We start from the raw sequence: 21,659 nt of genomic DNA on the forward strand, positions 1-21,659 counted from the left end.
AAACTCTCTTCGTGTACTTCAGGGAAAAACAAAACAAAAATCCCAACACTTTGAAAAAGGTCATGGATTGTGAATGGACACTGGGGAAATGCAGTTCTCCTAAGCATCATCTGTTGTGTCCATGCAAGTGCCCCTTAATTGTTTTGGCCTCAATCCAGAGCCAGAGCTCTCTTTAATTTAGCTCAAATTTTCCAATAGAAGCACAGATTGACAGTTTAACTTAGCCACGGATCTGTGCCGCATCCCTGGGCCTGATGCAAAATGAAAGTCATTGCCTTCATCTGGACTGGCCGGTGCGTCTCCCACCAGCCGGTTGCATCAAGATAATTGCTTGTGAAAGAACGAGATTAGTTCTCTTTGTGAGATATCTGATTGTGTGGATTGAATCTGATTGTGTGAATTGGATGATGGTATAACAAGCATGACCTTGTTCACTGCCTGCAGAGTAAATAATTAGGCTGTGCATATGGGCAGTATTACCAAGCTCAGAAGTGACAGTCTCTAACAGGAGAAAGCCTACTAATCCAACCTACTGTCTTCTTGAAATGAACCAAATTGAAGTGACCTACCCCAAAGCACAAAGAGACAAAACCTCTTCAGAGTCAGAGTCTTGATGAAAACAACTTGCATTTTTATTACAAAGTAAATGGCCAGATTGATAACAGAAAACTTGAGTATTTGAAGGTATAGTTTAGTCACAAATGAATATTCATTGAATATCATTTACATATCCTCCACTGCTTCCAAACTTCCTTGAGTTTCTATATTCTGTCGAACATAAAGAAATATATAGTGAGGAATATTGGAAAAAAACAGAACTTGACGTACATATTTTTTTGTCCCTATATGGCCATATTTTCATGCATATTGGTATTTCCAATGTCTGTCCACATGAATACATAAAAACACTTTATGAGGCACTGTCAGAAACATGCCAAAGCAACAGGTGGCGATATATTCCTAACCATAAAGTCATATTGCCTACTCAGAAACCTAAAAAAAAAAGGGTTATTATCATTTTTGGTTTGGGATAACTGTCCATATCAGAATACATGATATAAGCCCTGTTAGCAGAATTATTAGCATTTGGTTATGTCAGCCATTTCATAAACATGCGTCTCTTAAAAAAAACCGGAGATCACTGTGCACAATTGACCCTTTGCTAAGCCCCGCCCTCCTTATTTACTGTTGTTACGCCTGTCAAGCTTTTGTGCCTGGCACGTCTATTACAAAATGTATGCGCCAGTGTCAGACATTCTCAGGGATATAATTAGTCATTTTTGGTGAACAAGTGAGATATCTGAGAAAGCCAGACAAAAAAGGACTGCAGTATGCATTACAGGGGGTATATTCACAACATAATACACAACTAATTAGAAAATAATCTAATCAAAATTAAAGCGTAGCCTATTCATAGGCTGACCATTCAACAGCTTAGTTCATGCACAGCAGGAGAGGTGAAATTTAAAAATAATCTAATAGTAACAAATTAAACAGTGATTTCTCTATTTTTAAGCCAAAAAGCCTGCTAGACTAATTGCTGTGCAATAAAATACAGTGTTACTAACCAATGAGGAAACAAGCATGGGCAGTGCTTCTACATTATTTATTCATCAAAAGAGAAGCCAGAAAGGGGAAATAGATGGATTTATGCCAAATATTGGCAACATTGACGCATAACAATGTATAGTACCAATAACCGTCAGTATGTTTGTGTGCTTTTTATACAGTTTCTATTCTAATTTGTAGTTAAGTGGAAAATATAAATAAATTAAAATGCAAAATCAAAGTATAAATAGCAGAAGTTTCCCTACCAGCAAATATTAATCCGACACCAAATATAAAAGCAGACACTAACCCGCAATAATGTCATCACCAATGACTAATTTTCCAAGACACCGACAAAAACATTGGTGAATTGTAGCTCTGACATGGACATGAGGCATATAAATTACTAAAAAACAGCTGCGAGTGAAGTATATTGATCGCAGTGCTCAGTTTGAGATCATATCTCGGTTTTGTTCGGTTAATATGTAATCCAAATACTTGTATCTCGAAACAGATAGAAATATTACTGGATTGTGCTGCTTTTACAGCCCCTCACACAGCTTGATCCATGATGGGACTTCTCCCATCGGTTTTAGGGGAAAGGGGAAAAAATTCCACCATCAAGTCCATAGTTTTAGGATACCAGTTATCGATTTGGCGTGTGAGTGGTGTGACTTAGCGAAGGGTCAATTGGTCATCACATAAAGCAAATGATGGTGTGGAAAAGCCAAAAACTCCCGTTCTACTAGTTATTTGTCTATACAGACCCTAAAGTTTAAAAAAAAGTCTTTACGCCGACTTGAGTTTTCACAAAGTTTTGCTTAATGGCCAAACAGCTTAAAGAAGCTGCGGACAGGGCCTATGAATGTCAGTGGGATCGTTTTTCCAAAATTCTTCAGAATATTTTGCGTTCAACAGAAAGAAAAAAAAAACAGTTTCAAACCACTAAAGTGTAAGTAAATGAAATGTTATATTTCGGGTGAACTGTCCCTTCAACCCCAGAGTGAATGCATGTATAAAATGAAGTAATGTCTAGAAATCTTAGGTGATAAGAGTGGGTGAGTTACAGTAGGTCTTGAGTCATTTCAAACTCAGATGGCACGGCCACGCAACACCCAGAATCAGTCACTTTCCACCTCATATATGGCACACAAATCTGACTGCAGGTACACAACTTTCAGGAATAACAAAAGGTGCCAGCATTATAATGGCTTCTAAGAAAGACAGTCACTGGATTAAAAAAAAAAAACTTCATAGCTTTGTTTGGATGCTTAGTACAGTATTAAAGTAAAAAAAAAAAAGAGTAACCATTTTGTGATCCTCTGAGATCCTTTCAATAAAACAGTTGAATAATACAATATCTAACAATAATCAACCATTGCTTGAATACTTCATGGAACAACACATGCCAATAATGAACATTAAGTGAAATGGAGCGATTCCACCGATTCTTCATGGTACCATACAGTATCTAAGAAACAATGAATGGATTGTGGTTTGTTAAAGGTTTTTCAATGCACGATGCAGAGACAAAGAACCACCTGATGTGAAGCTGTGCCTTTGCGAAGTGCATTTTAAACCCTTAAACAGTTCAATTCATTGACTATCCCACTTATTCTGTACTCATTTGCTAAGTTAGGTAACTGGGGAGTGCATGCAACACAGCACTGTAAAAAATGCAGGGTTCCACACAATTCATTCATGTTGTCCTAACATAAATTAAGTTAACTTAACACTTTTAACAAATTTGTGTGGCTTGAACATAGAAAAATTAAGTTGTCCCAATGAAATCTTAAGAATTGAGTTGTTGCAGCTCATTTTAAATAAGTAGTTTGAACGAGCAAACAAAAATATTTTTTGAGTGATAATGTTAGCTACCTCTTTGAAAATATTTTGGATCTGCAATTTGTTTAATCCCCATTGGGTCCCTGGTGAAGCACATGTTAGTGTTCTCAAAATTACATAGAATTGTAATGAAGGCTTCGTCAAACTTCATGGAGTTGCAATTGTTACTACTAATGTTTGAGACAAGTGCATTGATTTCAAACCGTGATCAAAACTGACTAAAAATCACCTGTGCATTAAGTTATTTTAAATTTAATGATATTTTAAATTAAATTAACACCTTCCAGCCAAGCGGAATCAAGAATTTAAACAAACCATGGGATAAATGCTTATAACGATATTTTGTGAAATTTAAAGGTTTTTCATGGAACCATACAACCAAGTGTTGATGCAGACTGTGAAAGTTAAGTTGGTATTGTTTAGAAGGTTACATTTGCAATATAGGCACTGTAAAGATGACAAGTCAGCATCATCATCTAAACATCTAACTGTAAACTTTGTGTTTAGTGCTCTGACAAACCAAATCGATGGCAAAAAAGGAATGACTGTGAAAGATGACTATGGATATGTACAAGAAAGCTGCATTGGACACTACACAGTGGTTACATCCAATGAAAAACAAATACGGTTAGCACCTGAATGAGAGAAAATAACTGTCTATATCATCCATATTCTATATTTGTCAATATACTGACTGTAAACAAAGCAGTGCTTGCTAATCATTTTGATTATGATTGTTCTTCACTTTCTTTATTCCAGATGGATCATGTTGTTATATATAATTGCCTATTAAAATGCTCAGGTAAGATGACATTAAATTAAAACAACCCTCTATCTGTGCGGTCTTCAATTCTTTGTTGGCATTTATCGCTTTTAATTTTATTGTCATGCACCAACTCACTTCTTAGACTAAACAGTAAATCAGATTTCTCTTTTACCAATGGAGTCAATGCAGACAGATGGAGATTTGGCCAAAAAAGGCCCCCAATAGGGTCACACTAAAGCCAACAGTGCAGAACACACTGCAAAATCTGAGCTGACCAAATGGCCAGATGTTGGCTGATGGCTGACTGTCAACTTGTGTCAAGGACTTTAGACAACTAGGAAATTATATGGTGAGGTGCAGGCCTAGAAATAGTTTGAAAAGAAGTAAATGGTTATTCTATAGATCCACAAAGAATCTGCTTAGACATATATCCACAAACAATTTGCTGGCTTCATTTTCTTGTTGTTAACCACAGTACACTACCTGACAAATGTCTTGTCGTCAATCCCAGTTGTAAGAGCAACAAATAATAACTTGACTTCTAGTTGATCCTTTGGAAAAAGTGGCTGAAGGTAGATTTTTTGATGAATCAACTGTTAAACTGCATCCCAAACATCACAAATACTGCAGAAGACCTATTGGAACCCACATGGAGCCAAGATTTTCACAGAAATCAGTCAAGTTTGGTGAAGAAAAGACATGGTTTGGAGTTTCATTCCGTATGGGGGCATGCAAGAGATCTGCAGAGTGGATGGCAACATCAACAGCCTGAGATATGAAGACATTTGTGCTGCCCATTACATTACAAACCACATGAGAGAGCAAATTATTCAGCAGGATAGCGCTCCTTCACATATTTCAGCCTCCACTTTGACCTGCTGGTGTGACTTTTCCTCTGCTCTCGGCTGTTACAGCAATATTTCTGGATACAGACGCAAGCGCATCTATCATGGATCAGCTGTGATCGCCGCTGCTGTTTATCAGTGTCACTCATCTGATGGGATAAATGCTTATAACGATATTTTGTGAAATTTAAAGGTTTTTCATGGAACCATACAACCAAGTGTTGATGCAGACTGTGAAAGTTAAGTTGGTATTGTTTAGAAGGTTACATTTGCAATATAGGCACTGTAAAGATGACAAGTCAGCATCATCATCTAAACATCTAACTGTAAACTTTGTGTTTAGTGCTCTGACAAACCAAATCGATGGCAAAAAAGGAATGACTGTGAAAGATGACTATGGATATGTACAAGAAAGCTGCATTGGACACTACACAGTGGTTACATCCAATGAAAAACAAATACGGTTAGCACCTGAATGAGAGAAAATAACTGTCTATATCATCCATATTCTATATTTGTCAATATACTGACTGTAAACAAAGCAGTGCTTGCTAATCATTTTGATTATGATTGTTCTTCACTTTCTTTATTCCAGATGGATCATGTTGTTATATATAATTGCCTATTAAAATGCTCAGGTAAGATGACATTAAATTAAAACAACCCTCTATCTGTGCGGTCTTCAATTCTTTGTTGGCATTTATCGCTTTTAATTTTATTGTCATGCACCAACTCACTTCTTAGACTAAACAGTAAATCAGATTTCTCTTTTACCAATGGAGTCAATGCAGACAGATGGAGATTTGGCCAAAAAAGGCCCCCAATAGGGTCACACTAAAGCCAACAGTGCAGAACACACTGCAAAATCTGAGCTGACCAAATGGCCAGATGTTGGCTGATGGCTGACTGTCAACTTGTGTCAAGGACTTTAGACAACTAGGAAATTATATGGTGAGGTGCAGGCCTAGAAATAGTTTGAAAAGAAGTAAATGGTTATTCTATAGATCCACAAAGAATCTGCTTAGACATATATCCACAAACAATTTGCTGGCTTCATTTTCTTGTTGTTAACCACAGTACACTACCTGACAAATGTCTTGTCGTCAATCCCAGTTGTAAGAGCAACAAATAATAACTTGACTTCTAGTTGATCCTTTGGAAAAAGTGGCTGAAGGTAGATTTTTTGATGAATCAACTGTTAAACTGCATCCCAAACATCACAAATACTGCAGAAGACCTATTGGAACCCACATGGAGCCAAGATTTTCACAGAAATCAGTCAAGTTTGGTGAAGAAAAGACATGGTTTGGAGTTTCATTCCGTATGGGGGCATGCAAGAGATCTGCAGAGTGGATGGCAACATCAACAGCCTGAGATATGAAGACATTTGTGCTGCCCATTACATTACAAACCACATGAGAGAGCAAATTATTCAGCAGGATAGCGCTCCTTCACATATTTCAGCCTCCACTTTGACCTGCTGGTGTGACTTTTCCTCTGCTCTCGGCTGTTACAGCAATATTTCTGGATACAGACGCAAGCGCATCTATCATGGATCAGCTGTGATCGCCGCTGCTGTTTATCAGTGTCACTCATCTGTGAAGAGCGCCAGTACGCAAGAGCCAATCACAGCCCTTTCTGTTGAGCATGTGACCAATCAAAGTGGTGTAAGAACTTGATAGACAAGGCTCAGAAAGCGAGCGGGATATTTGTATTTGTTTATTTGCTATAAATGCTCCAGTTGTTTAAAGGTACAGTTTATATATCTGACTGTATTAAAGAACAAAATTGTATTACAAATAGTATATAAATATAGTTATACATTTTAATACAACAATTGCTGTTCTGGGAAGAAAATATAAAATTGTGTATAGTAAGCATCGTCAATGCACCGTGATGCACCGAGATATCAAACTGAATCGAATCAATGGCATGATAATCATAACTGAACCGTGAGACCAGTGTAGGTTCACAGCTCTACATGGGAGTCATACACAATATTAATTATTTTTCCACTCCACCATGACTTTATATTCCACACTGTACATTACTTCTGTTTTATGACAAGACTTTTGTCTAAGCAAAGTCAGACCTTACTGTCCTAATTAAATAAAAAATCAAGACATGATCATATTTTATTTTGGTAAAATAAGCATAATCTAGAAGCCTTTGCCACTTCTGATACCAAATGATCAACTAAGTCAGTTTGTTATTTGTTGTTTCTAAAACTTGGATAGGTTACAAGACCTTTTCAGGTAGTGTAGAAAAAAGTCTAGATTTTGGGATGTTTGAAACTTTTACATGGATGCTACTGTACTTCAAGGTAATCACACATTCTACAAAGAAACGTTAAATTCTTCAAACCTAAATAAACCAAATAGCAAAGAAACAAAAAGTCATTAAATACTGTGATTGACATAGAATGGTAAAGGAAAAAACAACATTTTCACAGCAAAATATAACCTTATCCAATTTGTTGCTCTCTTGTGCTGGCTTTTTTTTAAAGCTCCCTCTAGAAAAGGACAAAAAAAACGAGGCCTGATGGTCTTCGACAGGCTCCAAGCAGAGCCATTAAAGAGCCCGATGGAGACGGCGGCGGTAATTGTCACATGGGAGGAAAGAAAGGTAGCCACTACGCAGGCTTTTAAATGAGCTGATTGCATCTCTTTGGCTGCCAAAATTGAAATGACTACCCTCAACGTTCCACCTCTATTTTCACAGCCTCCGATCCGATATTACATGGCCTGGGATGGGAAAGAGGGAAAGGGGATAGGCCAGAGTGCCTTTGTTCTTCGCAACACCGCAGTCTCTCCTGTTTTTAGCGCTCCCAGCAGTGCGGTGCTTTTAAAGAAGAGCCTTGGGAAATGAGTTATCTCCACTCTACACGCAGGGAAAACCCTGCCATTAATCTTTAATTAAGGCTGTTACAATGGAGAGGGACACTGCAGTAATAGGAGTGCGAGAGCAAAGAGGTCTGCTATAACAACAGGAGACAGACAGTGCACGAGTACATTATACGAGCTCATTCAGCCATCATCAAAAACATGTCCTCTCATCATCTAACAGACTTTGAAGAGGACCCGTGCCTCTTCAGCAAATAGACAGATAATTCAACTATTGTTATACGAGAGTGTTGAACTTTCCTAAATATTGACATGTTACAGGGTTGCAGCTGTAATGGATGGATGATATTTCCATCACAGTGAGGGGAATCTGTTTTTGATGTATGGTTTAGATCCTTACATTGTGTACACCTAATGGGGAGAGCGTGGATTAATAATATCTTATCTAATGGCTCATTGCTTGAAAAGTGATCCTTACTCTATACTCTGTCTTAATTTAGTATACAACAACTGGTTCACATCACAAGCCACATATAATGAGTAAATAAGTTCAACAAACATAAAAACAACATATTGACAAACATATCTATCACAAATGAACACATTTAGATAAACATAATCTAAAAGGAAGAGTTCAATAAGAGTTTAAAAGTTTTTTTTTGTTAATTGAGTCATTCTCAGGCCGTCCAAGTTCTGGCTTTACAGACCTTTTCTCTTCAGCAGAAAGTCAAAGAAGATTTTTAGATGAAACTGTGGTTCTTTGTGATTCAAGGCACACTGCGAGTAAAAAAGTAATGTTACAGGAAAGACAAAATGAACACCCATGGCCAGGGTGCAAATTATAAACTTACTATCAGGGGTGGGGGCAACTTTTTTGGTAATGTTAGTTTGTGTAATACATGCTTCAGTGTGCAAAATTTAATTCAGTCATTTATTAATTGCCCTACAATAATAGCCCCTTATTTATTAGGGGTCACCACAGCGGAATGAACCGCCAACTATTCCAGCATATCTTTGATGCAGCGGATAAACACACACATTCATACACTACGGCCAATTTTGTTTATCCAATTCACCTGTAGCACATGTCTTTGGACTGTGGGGGAAAATGGAGCACCAGGAGGAAACCCCAACGAACATCTAAGCTCCACACAGAAATGCTAACTGGGCCAGCCGGGACTCAAACCAGCAACCTTCTTGCTGTGAGGTGACAGCGCTAACCACTGAGGCACCGAGCCACCCATTGACCAAAATTAATATAATAAAATTGTGTTTCAAGAGCTATTAGCAAGTTCGGCGTGCTGTCCTGAGAGAGAACTCTGAGCTCAGAGATAATTGAACCCAGAGCTCCCGCCTGCTCAGTAAGCATATAAGGGGGTCCAATATCAGGTAGGTCTCGAGAGCTCTCTCTGGTAAAAGGAGGAAAAGAAAGAGATGGAGTGAAAGGGACATCTTCCAAAATGAAGACAAGGCAGTAGGCGAACTCGGACTGTGGGCTTGGATTAATTGGATTGGATTATTGCTGATTACAGATGAGAGACCAGCCGTGATCAATTACATTATGTGCTCCTCTCGAAATTAGTTAGTAAAACTTCCCTTATTTATTAATTAAACTTATTTTAATGTTAAAGTTTTCAGTATTTTGAGGGATAATGAGAGTATGCTGACTTACTGTAATGTCTGACTAGATGTGTGATTCTCAAAGATGCAATTTTTAAAATATACTGTATTACAAACTGTGACAAGTTTGCATTTATTTTACTGTTTAACTTCATGTGTGAGGAGGTCCTTATTAAAGTTGCATCTATTTTTTACTTTAGTTTTAGGCTATATGTTGACACAAAGGCAGATTTTTACACGAAAATTAGTTACTTGTTTAGAGAGCTACAGTAAATAAATACTATCCCACAGAATCAGCTTGGTGAGATTATGCATTCACAATGGTATGAACCATTATAGGGGTGACAGAAACAGTATTAAATTTAAAATAAATAGATTTTGTTATAAAAAAACAGACTCAGAGTTGCCACAAATCTGCCAGTATGTGTTGCTGACATTACATAATTTATAGTTAACCAGGGTTCAATGCTAAGGATTTTTTTCTACTGGTTCAAAAAATTTTTTTGGCCCCACCAAAAAAAAAAAAAAAAAAAAAAAGGCTATATATATACACTTATATACACTTCTAAGTGAAAAATGAGCACTTTACTTCATCACCAAATATAAATAAGAAAGGTAAGACATTCTTATACAGAGCCTCATTTCAGTTATCAAGTTTTTTAAAAATGTATTGAATTAATCATTTATTTATTCATTTTCTTGTCAGCTTAGCCCCTTTATTAATCTGGGGTCGCCACAGTGGAATGAACTTCCAACTTATCCAGCACGTTTTTACGCAGTGGATACCCTTCCAGCCGCAACCCATCTCTGGGAAATATCCACACACACTCATTTACACTCATACACTATGGACAATTTAGCCTACCCAATTCACCTGTACTGCATGTCACCCAGCGGAAACCCACACGAACGCAGGAAGAGCATGCAAACTCCACACAGAAACGCCAACTCACCCAGCCGAGGCTCAAACCAGCAACCTTTTTGCTGTGAGGTGACAGCACTACCTACTGTGACAATGCGTCTCCATTTGAATTAATCAATCTATTAAAAATATGTTAACAAGACAATACATTAAAGCTTAAATTTTAGAGATTTTAAATTTTAGAATTTTAACAGATGAACCGAGACTGCAGTAAGATCATGAAGCAGATTAATGTTGATCTTTCTTTTGAGGAGTCAGTGCAGAAATTAACAAAACATTAGGCCTAATACAAAATATTATAAGATTAAAATATGGAAAAACTATCAGATGGTAATTTGTCAATTTTTCCTAACGGATAAACTGGCTCAGTAATATTTCAGCATGCTTTCACCATCGTAATTGACATGAAATGCACATTTGCCTGTAGGAATGTTATCCCACCCTACTCATAATTCTCTCTTTCTATAGCCTAATATGTGGCTATTTTCCAACCATAATACACTGTGACATAGCCTGGTTCGTTAGATTGTTGGACTGTATTCCTTTCCCACTCCAATCAATCCGCTTCAGAGTTTGTTTCAAACGAGCCGGGACCATCTCATTCAGGCGATCTCGGATCGATTGATCTGCCGCGGATCTGAGCACGATTGTGGTATTCACATATGCCAAACAAACTGTGCTAACTAGGAAAATGAGACAAGTTCCGAAACAAACGTCTGGGTGTAAAAGCAACCTAAGAGTGTATCTGCACGCAACTGACAAACAGTCACAGCCAAATTAAACTTTAGTGACAAGGCCGCACTGGTCCGATCGGCTAGTAACTATCCTGTCTACTGTCCAGAGCATTCCGCACATCAAGCCAAGAATTCCCATTTAAGCTGTAACTAAATGACCTTTTTTTCCCCCTCTTTTTAATAATATATGCAATATATCCCCACCAACTTCAAATAATTTCAAGCAAGCCATATTTTTTCAGCTTATAAAATGGTTGGCTATATGATTTTTGAAGAATAATAAGCACACTGGTCAAAAACACCACAGTATATTGGGGTGCCATAGAAAGTAAAACTCTCCCAACACATAAAACTGTAAATCCTTTTTTTGTGGCTTTTATTTTAAAGTGTCCACATGCAATCAGTTCTACCATCTTCTCTCTGTGCCCCATGTCAGTCTCTCTCTCTCTGGCATCCACGAAAGAGGGATTTATCAACTGCTGCACAGTAATGTTTAAAACTGTAAAACTTCTTTTCAGAGCTTTTATTTTAAAGTGTCCATATGCAATCAGTTCTACCATCTTCCCTCTGTGCCCCGTGTCAGTCTCTCTTGCTCTCTCTCTCTCTCTCTCTGGCACCCGCGAGAGGGATCTATCAACTCCTGCAAGAGTGATGGGCACCATCAGTTTCATAAAGCTGCTCCATTGAGGGAGAGTGTCATCAGACAGTAGTTAATACTTATGAAACTTTAATGGTTTACTGATGAAAGCTGCGTAGAGGAGCAGGCAGGGGCCCAGAGCGGCACTCCGAGGGGAGCAGCAGGATAAATGAGACTAATTATTGGATGAGGGTAGATCCGGTTCCAGCGCTCCTAGCATGATATGTGACAGCAGCTGAGAAGAGCCAGATGTGGGTCTCTACCTTGGTGCATTGCAGTGATGGGATATTAAACCACAGCGGCCCAGGGGATAGTAAGCATGGCCAGAAACGGTCCATTCCAACACCTGTGGCATTGTGTTTCTGGGTCTACAGATAAACACCTGCTTATCGGTGTAAGGAGTGTGCTAACCAGCTAATGATTGCCATGAGACGGATCTTTTGTTCTTATCGGAAAGGGACTATGGGTCTTGCTTTACTCCAGGTTTATCCTCCCCCCACTGGATTGGTCTAAACCATTTGCATCCATGCCGTAATTGACTCAATTGTTTGAAAAAAATAGAATAGCTTGATTGCAATGCCTTGTCAATGATACATGAAGGATAGTTTACTAAAAACGAATGTTCTGTCATCATTTATAAACTCATAGTGTGCACATTATAACGACATGTTAGGGCATCTTTTACAGTAGTATGCTGCAGTTTGTCGTTTTAAATGGAACAAGGGTCACAACTATATATATATATATCTATATATATCTATATCTAAATGGCACAAGTGCACTGCAGATCATTCGAGAAGAACCATCCAATCAGTTTCAACATTGAAAGTTCAGCCAGTTCGGTAAAACTGCTGATATTACAGTATTGTACAAAGATCACCAACATATGAAGATGTAATGAGCTTCAGGTTAATCAAGTATTAGCCTGTCACGTTACGAGTTGAAAACAGGAACAAAAACGGTTGTAGAATCCAAGTGCAGATTTTAATAACGATTGTGCAGTGAAAGTGACAAAAAAATACAAAAATCCAAAGTAACAAACAAAACAAACAAACGAGGACTCAAACAGTACTAAACTCGAACTAGACTTTGACAACTATGACAAGATACTAGACAGGAATCAGGAACAACATACCAATAAAGACGACAACGACCAACTGACAAACAGAGGATGAATGACTGAATATATAGTCCAGGTAATCAACGGAGACAGCTGTGGTTGCAAATCAGTGTATATGACAGACCGGGTGTGTGCACGAAAGAATGTATGGAAATGTAGTTCTTAAGCCACTGTAGTTCACTAGGAGTAGCTGGCGAACTACAGTGGCGTCTTGTGGACAAACACAGTCATGACATTAGCCATCTTGTAAAACATTGCATATTTTAATGATAATCTAAACTAGGGCTGCACAATATATCGTTTCAGGATCGATATCGCAATGTGTGTAATCGCAATAGTCACATCGCAGTATCTGCAATGTTGAGCTGGGATTATAGTTTACCAGCAATGAAGACTGTACAGTGTTATTTCACATTAAATTTGTTTATTCAATTACTGTACCTGAATGTTTGATTACTGTTGCACTCTCCAGAAAACCATAAAGCACTGCTTATTACACTTTTATCTTTGTTTTTGTCCATCAAACCTTATTAATGCCTTATTAATTTGTTTGATTCATTCCTGCTACAAAAATATCCCAATCAATCTAACTGAATGATTTCATTCAGTCAGAATGAAGCTATTTAAGCTGTTTGCTAAAAAAGTAATCATATCACAATATATATATTGCAGAAAAATAAAATATCGCAATGTCAGATTTTTCCAATACTGTGCAGCCCCAATCTAAACAGTATACTGTAAATATATTAAAGCTATCTAGAAATACTTTCCATGACATCATACTTGTGCAGTTTACTAATAGTGAATCTCTAGACAGCTTCGTTCAGTCTAGTTTACTGTATTTCATAACTATTGATTTTAACAGCGAGCAAATGTAATATGACATCACCATTTACAAAATTACAAAACGTTTAGCAATTTTGTAAACAAATTTACAAAAAATGTTTCTGTATTGAGATAAAGTGTCATTTTTCTAAATTTGAGCTTTGAAACCTATTTTCATGGTTGGCAATATCATGCACCCAAACTGCAGTTGTCTTGAATGGCCAAAAAATTTTTTTTTAAAAATAAATTAACATTTTTACTTTAAAACAGCAGTGTTGCCAGATATAGCTTCCAGCCCAAAAGCTGCCCAAAACCCGCCCACACAAAAAAACATTGGAATAATATGAGAATAATATGTTTATAAATTTTTATTTATTTAAATCAAAATGTTCCTGGTAATTTTAACTATCATATTTTCTAACCATAAAGCAAACAACACCAGCAGTCAGAGAACCACAGCATAACCTGATTGAAACACTGCCCCCCTTAATCTGCCCCCCTTAATCACTGCACTTAATCTTGTGTAGATTACACTACCTATTAGAGTATGTTTTACTTTCAAAATTGGGGTATACATTCATCCCATTTGGCATTTTCTTTTGAACATAATTAGGTGCTGCTTGTCAATCAGACAGCGCTTCTATGTTTGTTCTTACTGTCAATTGTGAAAAAAAAGATCAATAAAAGTATCATGATAAACCGCTGTAAATTTAACTGTAGGTGTTGGATGATGCACGTGCACGCTAAGGGAGTCAGATTTGTCTGGAATGTAAAATTTGGATACAACTTTTTACTCCACCTCCTCTTGCGGGTGGGCACACATGGTTTGCGCTATGCACTGGTCACTACTAAATGAATGGAATAGGAGGATATATAAGCTGCATGTACAAAGTATGTCTCAAAACCTCTTAAATTTTGTCAACCTGCCTATGCCTTTTTCTAACCGCACTTCTAATTTATTATTAAGAAAATATATCAAGAAAATGTCAGTTTGCAACATTAAGCAGAAACTTGGTTGTTTTTAACTTCAAAAAAATCAGTGGAAGTGAATGAGACCGGATGTCTTGAGCCAAAAAGATTCAAATGGTGTGCCCGCTCGTCCATGAAGAATAAGGTAAATACAGTAAGCTAAAATCAGTATGCGAGCTCAATAGTATGTCCAAATTCATAGAATTCGAAAAACAATATGCAAGAAGTACCTGGATGACCTACTATTTCCAGCAAGATTCTGAAGTATGTATCCGATGCATGCTACACTATGCCATGATGCAGCGTGAGAGAATTTATGAATGGGAGTGAAGCGACACAACTGATGTGGATGTCGTGTGAAAAAATGGCGGATGTAGTGTGCCGAAGTTCCATTCATACTACTGACATTCATACTGCATAGAACGCACTTTTTTAACGGAAGAGTAGTAAATTTAAATTCAAATGCAGTACCTACTGAGTAGTAGGTGATTTCAGATGCAGCCAGAGTTTAAGCCCTGATTACACTGCCAGTTAAATGTGACCCAATTCCGTTTTTTGCTTATATTTGACACGATCGGATCTGTTCTATTTAAAAAACGCATGCATTCAGATTTTTAGAGATTGGTTTCATGTGGAAATAAATCAGATATAAATCGGATATGTCTCGATGCGACTATCATCTAATCAGGCAGATAAGATTTATTGAGGCATTCTGTTTTGTACGTCATTAAACTTGCAACGATGTGGCACTACTCCACGGTTAATGACGTAGAAGGAAGAGCGAGTGTGGAGACGCCAACGTAGTAAGCAATAACAACAGAGGAAACATGGAGGGGGAAAGTGGTGAGTCACCACAATTTGCTCCCACCAGACCTGAGATCACTCTCGTACCCACAAATTCCTCTGAATGGTGGAGGACACCATATATAAACCATAGGCGCAAGCTGCAATGATGGCCCTTTTCCTCTTCCTCCGCCGCCTCAAAAGTTGGGTGACCTTCGCATGTTTCACGAAGCTAAAAGCAAGAAAGTTTCTTCCATCATGGCTAGTTTGGCGCAGATGCTAGAAGCATCAGATATAGGAATCAAATCTGAATTGGGCATCAAGACCTGACAGTGTGAACGGGGCCTAACATGTTGCATCCAAAAAGATCCATTGATAATAGCATTGAAATTGAAAAAACTCACACATGCCAAATAATTTTGCTTGCTGATGAAGGATTCGGATTTCTGTTTTCCAGTCCATCTCATCATGGACCAACGTTTATCCTTTTCATCATCCTGTTTCTCAGTATTTAACTGTGAATTGATTTTAATTAATGAATAAGTTAACACATTGCTTAATATAAGAATGTTCAGTGCATTTGCCAGTCTCTTTATACCTATTTTCAGGAACCAGCAAACTAGGTCAGAGGTCATGGAGACCTTGAATGGAACTGAGGGCTGAGGACTCGAAACAACTGTTTCTATTGTTATTCCTAATAGTTAATACTGTCTAAAATGTCTAAAGTGATTTTGCTATTTTTACGGTTAAATCTTTTAAAGTGATTCTACTTTTTATTCAAGATAGACTTTGTGTAGTAAGAATATAACTGCCTGAATGTAGATTATACCAGTTTTTAACCAGTTTCGATAAAGACGGCTGACAATACAGTCAGCCTTGGAAAAGAAACAGATTATACTTTATGTGTGTGTGTTCTATTTGATTGTTGATCCATTTCACAGGTCTGGAGTCAGCTCTAATCAGTCTAAAGGATGTCTGACGTTTACAGTATGTTTAGATATTGTTCAGAATTGTACGCACGAACCCTACGTAGAAATGTTCCTAGTTTATCTGTGTTTTAACCAATCAGGTTAGAACACCTTTATGTATGACACAGTTAATGACGTTATGTGAGAGTATAATTGTTATTGATTGGTGATTGTAAGCAGAGCGGCCTAGGAACTCATTGCGAGTGTTGAAGCTGGCTTCTGCGAATGAAACTGCAAACTATCTTCAGTAAACTTGATTTATTTATTTAAATCTCTGACTCCGGCTCTTCTTCATCTAACAGACTGGTCATTCTTTGGGTCAAACTGTAAACTATCCCTACACTGAACTTATGTGAATCACTAGTCAATGCAATTTCACTTTTATGTCATTCCAAACTCTCTTAATAAAAGATGAAATAAGTTAAGTAATGTTATTTATTAAGAGGAAAAAAAGCTGAATTTCTTTTGCTTTTTGCAAGTTTAGAAATACACGAAGAATAGTAAATGATGACAGAATTATCTTTCAGAACTAACCTTTTATTAACTATCTTTTTAACATTCTTTACACCACCCTGACGAGCTGTTCATAACAGATTTACTGTTGAGATGAAATGAAATCAGCAGTTGTTTTCTTCAATAAAGTCAAGTGCTTCTGAAGGGAATTTGAAAAGTTTTGAAAATGCAAAGTTTTACAGGAAAGTCCAATAATGACATTCAAAGTCGTTCAAGTAAATGTCTGCATGGAGTATAAAATACGCCTGAAAAAAGACAGGGTGAAGTTTCACATCATACCAACTTCAACTGTTTCGGAGAGGCCCAGACGTCTTTATCGTTCCATCAACTTTATGTAGCACATGTTTGTTCTTCAGCAGTGCAGAGGTGGTTTGACGGAACGTGGCTCTGTCTCAGCGACTGTTTGTTTCACAATGACACACCCGCCCGCAAACACATCAACACACAGATCACATCCTTGTCATCGCAGCCTCCCCGTAAGCGTGAGAGCATCTAATCGCAAAGGGACCTTAGATCAGTGGCCGTCAGACAGTTGCCGGCTTATTACAAGCCATTCATCACCCACATCTCTGTTTTGAGCTCCTCTCCTCCTTGGGGAGCAGCTTTTTTACGGCCCTTTGTTTACCCATCAATCTGTTCATGCTTTTCTTTTCCATCCTCTTCATCACGTCTTTGCCTGACATCCATATCACTAGGCCCTTAAACCGCTCAAAAACCCATATACATGCCAGCAGGTTCCTTTGTTGGTTTTGGATGTTAAACCACAAAATGGGTCTAATGCAATTACATCATGTCTTAATTGCTCTTACGGGGACAGGAATGTCCTTGTGGAATTCAGAAAACAGTTGTGAGCAATGCTGATGGCCAATTATTGAACTGCAGCAAACTTATTGCTACTCATGCTTGCATTTGTGCATACATAAAAATTTAGGGCTGCTCAATTATGGAAAAAATCATAATCACGATCCTTTTGGTCATAACTGTAATCATGATTATTTAAAATGATATACAGTTGAAGTCAAAATTATTCGCCCTCCTATGATTTTTTTCTCTTTCAAATATTTCCCAAATGAGGTTTAACAGAGCAAGGAATTTTTCACAGTATTTCTTATAATATTTCTTTATTCTGGAGAAAGTCTTGTTTGTTTTATTTTGGCTAGAGTAAAAGCAGGTTTAAATATTTTGAAACCTATTTTAAGATCAATATTATGAGCCCTCTTAAGCAATTTATTTTTTGATTGTCTGCAAAAGAGACAATGTGACTACAAAGACTTGTCTAATTACCCTAATTAAGCCTTTACATGTCACTTTAAGCTGAATGCTTGTATCTTGAAAAATATGTAGTAAAATATGATGTACTGTCATCATAGCAAAGATAAACAAAATAAGTTATTAGAAATATTCTTCTTTGGCCTTAGTCTCGTATGGTTGCGGGGTCGGCTCTTTGGAAAAAGTCCTCCATTTAGACTTGTCCAAATGATAACGACTTTTTTAATGACTTTTTATACACATTCCGGCCGGACTGTCGTCTGGGCCTGTCACCCTAATACACTCATACACTACGAACAATTTAGCCTACCCAATTCACCTTTAGCATGTCTTTGGACTGTGGGGAAACCGGAGCACCCAGAGGAAACCCACGCGAACGCAGGGAGAACATGCAAACTCCTCACAGAAATGCCAACTGAGCCGAAGTTCGAACCTGTGACCCAGCGACCTTCTTGCTGTGAGGCAACAGCACTACCTACTGCGCCACTGCTTCGCCCAAAATTAGTTATTAGAAATTAGTTATTAAAACTATTATCTTTAGGTTAAAATATGGGTTAAAAATCTTCCTTTTAAACAGAAATTGAGGGAAAAATATAAAGGGCCGCTAATAATTCTGACCTCAACTGTATTAACAGTTATTTTCCTCCCTGTAAATAAGGAAAGGAAAATAAATACAATAGAATAAAAATATAAAACAGACTGTGCTTTAAGCATTATTCTTCACTGTAAGAAAAAAAAAACTTTAATTGGCTACAATGGCCACAAAAGTCCTTCAGTCGAAAGCAGTGATTTTGTCTGATAAAATGATAAAAACACAGCAGGAATATCGCACACTGTCACTTTAAGAGCAGCACAGTTCTGATTTATGGTTTCACTTTCACGTCTTTTGATTCTCAACTCATTTATTACACAAACACCGCGTTGACACAAGTTTGCATGTATTTGACCATTAAAGCACACACGCACACACGCACTACGGACATTTTAGCCAACCCAATTCACCTTTATCACATTTCTTTGGACTGTGGGGGAAACCGGAGAAACCAGAGGAAACCCACGCGAATGCAGTGAGAACATGCAAACTCCACACAGAAACGCCAACTAAGCTGAGGTTCGAACCAGCAACCCAGCGACCTTCTTGCTGTGAGGCGACAGCACTACCTACTGCGCCACTGCTTCGCCCCAACATGTCTTGTGTACTCTATAATATGCAGAGCAATGACGAGTGAGAAAACAGCAGTTAGGAAAGCATATATACCGATATGTGTGAAGTTCTGTCGTTGGCTGGCATCTTATCAAGACGAGGTCAATAAAATTACACAGTAATGACAGATTGATTAAGTAAGTGTATTTGAGGTTGCCTATAAATATACAGATCTGACTATGCGAGACTATATTTTGAAGTGATTAATTATTTCCATGACACATTGATATTACGGTACATAACAGCCCTATTGGAAGTCTTATAAGATTTACATAAAAATTAGTTGTCAAGCTTTCAGAGAACACACAAAGTGGAGAAGGTCTTTTTTTTTGTTCAAATTGTTCAAGCTGTTCAAACACAAGCAATTAAAAACGTGATTAATACATGAAAATAGCCCCTACAAATGGATTTTTTTTCAGTAAACAGTAGTGTTTATTTAATTGCTGTAATATAAGCTCTGATATCCTGCAGCTGCTATTGTAATAAATAACTGAAATATTCATGGATTGCTGGTAATCTAAGCCACTGGAGAGATCTGAGGCATTGGGTTCAATAAAACTCAATAACATACATCATTCAGAGATGTTTCAACTAATTTTTCCCCTCTCCACTCTCTTTGGGTTTGATCTAAGCATAATCTCTAAATAATTCCTGGCTGGCGACCAAGAACAAACCTCAAACACTGCAGGCACTTTATGCATTCATAACTGTAACACTATTTTTGTTGTCGGTCACAGTTTACATAAAACCATACATAAAAAGAAAACCTGCGTTAAGACCAGTGCAGCACACTATTGTGTAATGATTTCCATGAGTTCCTGTCCTCATAGCTCAATCATAAATGTTTAGGTGTTTGACGTAGACGCTTTTATAATCCCTAAAGGGGTCAACTATTTAAAGCTTTTATTAGCTTCTCTACTTTGATGTCCCTGAGGCGAATGCAGGATTATTTCTATCTTAAAGCGACATATTTATTTTTCAGCTCGAAGTTCTGCTGAAGAGTTGCAAATTCAAGCCCCTTGCTGTCACATTAACGGTGTAATATTGAGGTACTGACAAATCTATAGTTTCACTGTAGTGCTCAGGGGCTTAATCAGCTTGCAGTTTGAGGCAGATCGAAGTGGAATTACTTTCATATGAAACTCGGGTGAACTTTTTGAGTAAAAAACAATCGATTGGTTCCCACTCCCTGCCTATTATCTTCTGCCTGCCTCTCTGAAGGTATTAACATCCATAATGATTTTTCTTGGGAATCAGATGGTGTGAGAGATCCGAAGCGCGGCAGATCACTTGGGAATAGGATAAGAGAAGCCTCTCCGGCTCAGATTCACATCATCTGATTGTATGGTTTGCTCCCTTATTTACGCAGAGCGGCTGCCATGGAAACTCGAATCGATTGGGTGATGCTCTGCGCGGGGCCAGGAGTTATTATGGCATATTGGTTTTTCTCGACCATTCTGACACCTTTTAAAATGCACATTAGCTACAGTTTCCCACATATCTCGCCTGCCATATGGACTCACCTCAGCATTAGTTCCACTCCACTTTGAAGGGCAGTGTTGCTGTGGCCTCGGCTTTGCTGCACCTGAGCTGAAAATGTGGAAATTGCTGGGTCTGCAATAAAAATGGCCATTTAGTAAATTTTGTATATGCGTGTTTGCCTAATGGATGCAATGATTCTTTGAGGTACGAGATTTTTTTATTAACCTAAAGTGTTTTCACGCAAAACAAAACAAATGTAGGTCTAATACTGCTTACATTTTCTTTTCTTTTTTAATTAACAACACAACGAGCATATTCAGAATAAGCATCAGAAGACGACATATAAAACCAATTGACAAATTGAGGAATTGCAGTGCCAAATACACATAGATAGTCATTTTAAATATTTTTATTTTGTTCAAAATTAATTTTCAGATCACAGAGTTTCATATAATTGTATCTCAGGCAAACATTGTACAAACCGTATGTAAGTGTTTTTATTCAGCTTTCAGATGATGTAGAAAACTACATTACAAAATATTATGACTTTGTATTAGGGTCCAGGCTCGCATACATAAATGAAACTTCATTTATTTTATTTTATTATTAATTAGACTTAAAGGTTTTTGACACCCTGGAGTACTTGTTTTGAGATGTTACCAGACTTGTGTGTGTTGAGCATCAGCTAATTGTGGGGAAAAGTGCATAATTTTGATGCATTATTATTATTCATAGCTGAGTATTCTTATCCTGTGAGAAGACCCTG

General features: G+C 37.6%; 2 long non-coding RNA genes across 4 annotated transcripts in view; both read right to left on the reverse strand.

Annotated features, from left to right (window-relative positions):
* The window catches only part of LOC148679549 (uncharacterized), a 225,324-nt gene that overhangs the window by 83,439 nt on the left and 120,226 nt on the right, over positions 1–21,659 (reverse strand). The gene's annotated exons all lie outside the window — the stretch shown is intronic.
* LOC147832795 (uncharacterized) overlaps positions 1–21,659 on the reverse strand; it is a 34,789-nt gene that overhangs the window by 8,785 nt on the left and 4,345 nt on the right. For all 3 annotated transcript variants that reach the window (XR_015514899.1, XR_015514898.1, XR_015514897.1), the window contains exon 2: positions 20,935–21,025. This is a non-coding gene — a long non-coding RNA (uncharacterized LOC147832795). The remainder of the gene's footprint in view (positions 1–20,934; positions 21,026–21,659) is intronic.

Source organism: Danio rerio, chromosome 18 (genome assembly GCF_052040795.2).
Source record: "Danio rerio strain M-AB ecotype USA chromosome 18, GRCz13ab, whole genome shotgun sequence".
Taxonomy (NCBI): Eukaryota; Metazoa; Chordata; class Actinopteri; order Cypriniformes; family Danionidae; genus Danio; species Danio rerio.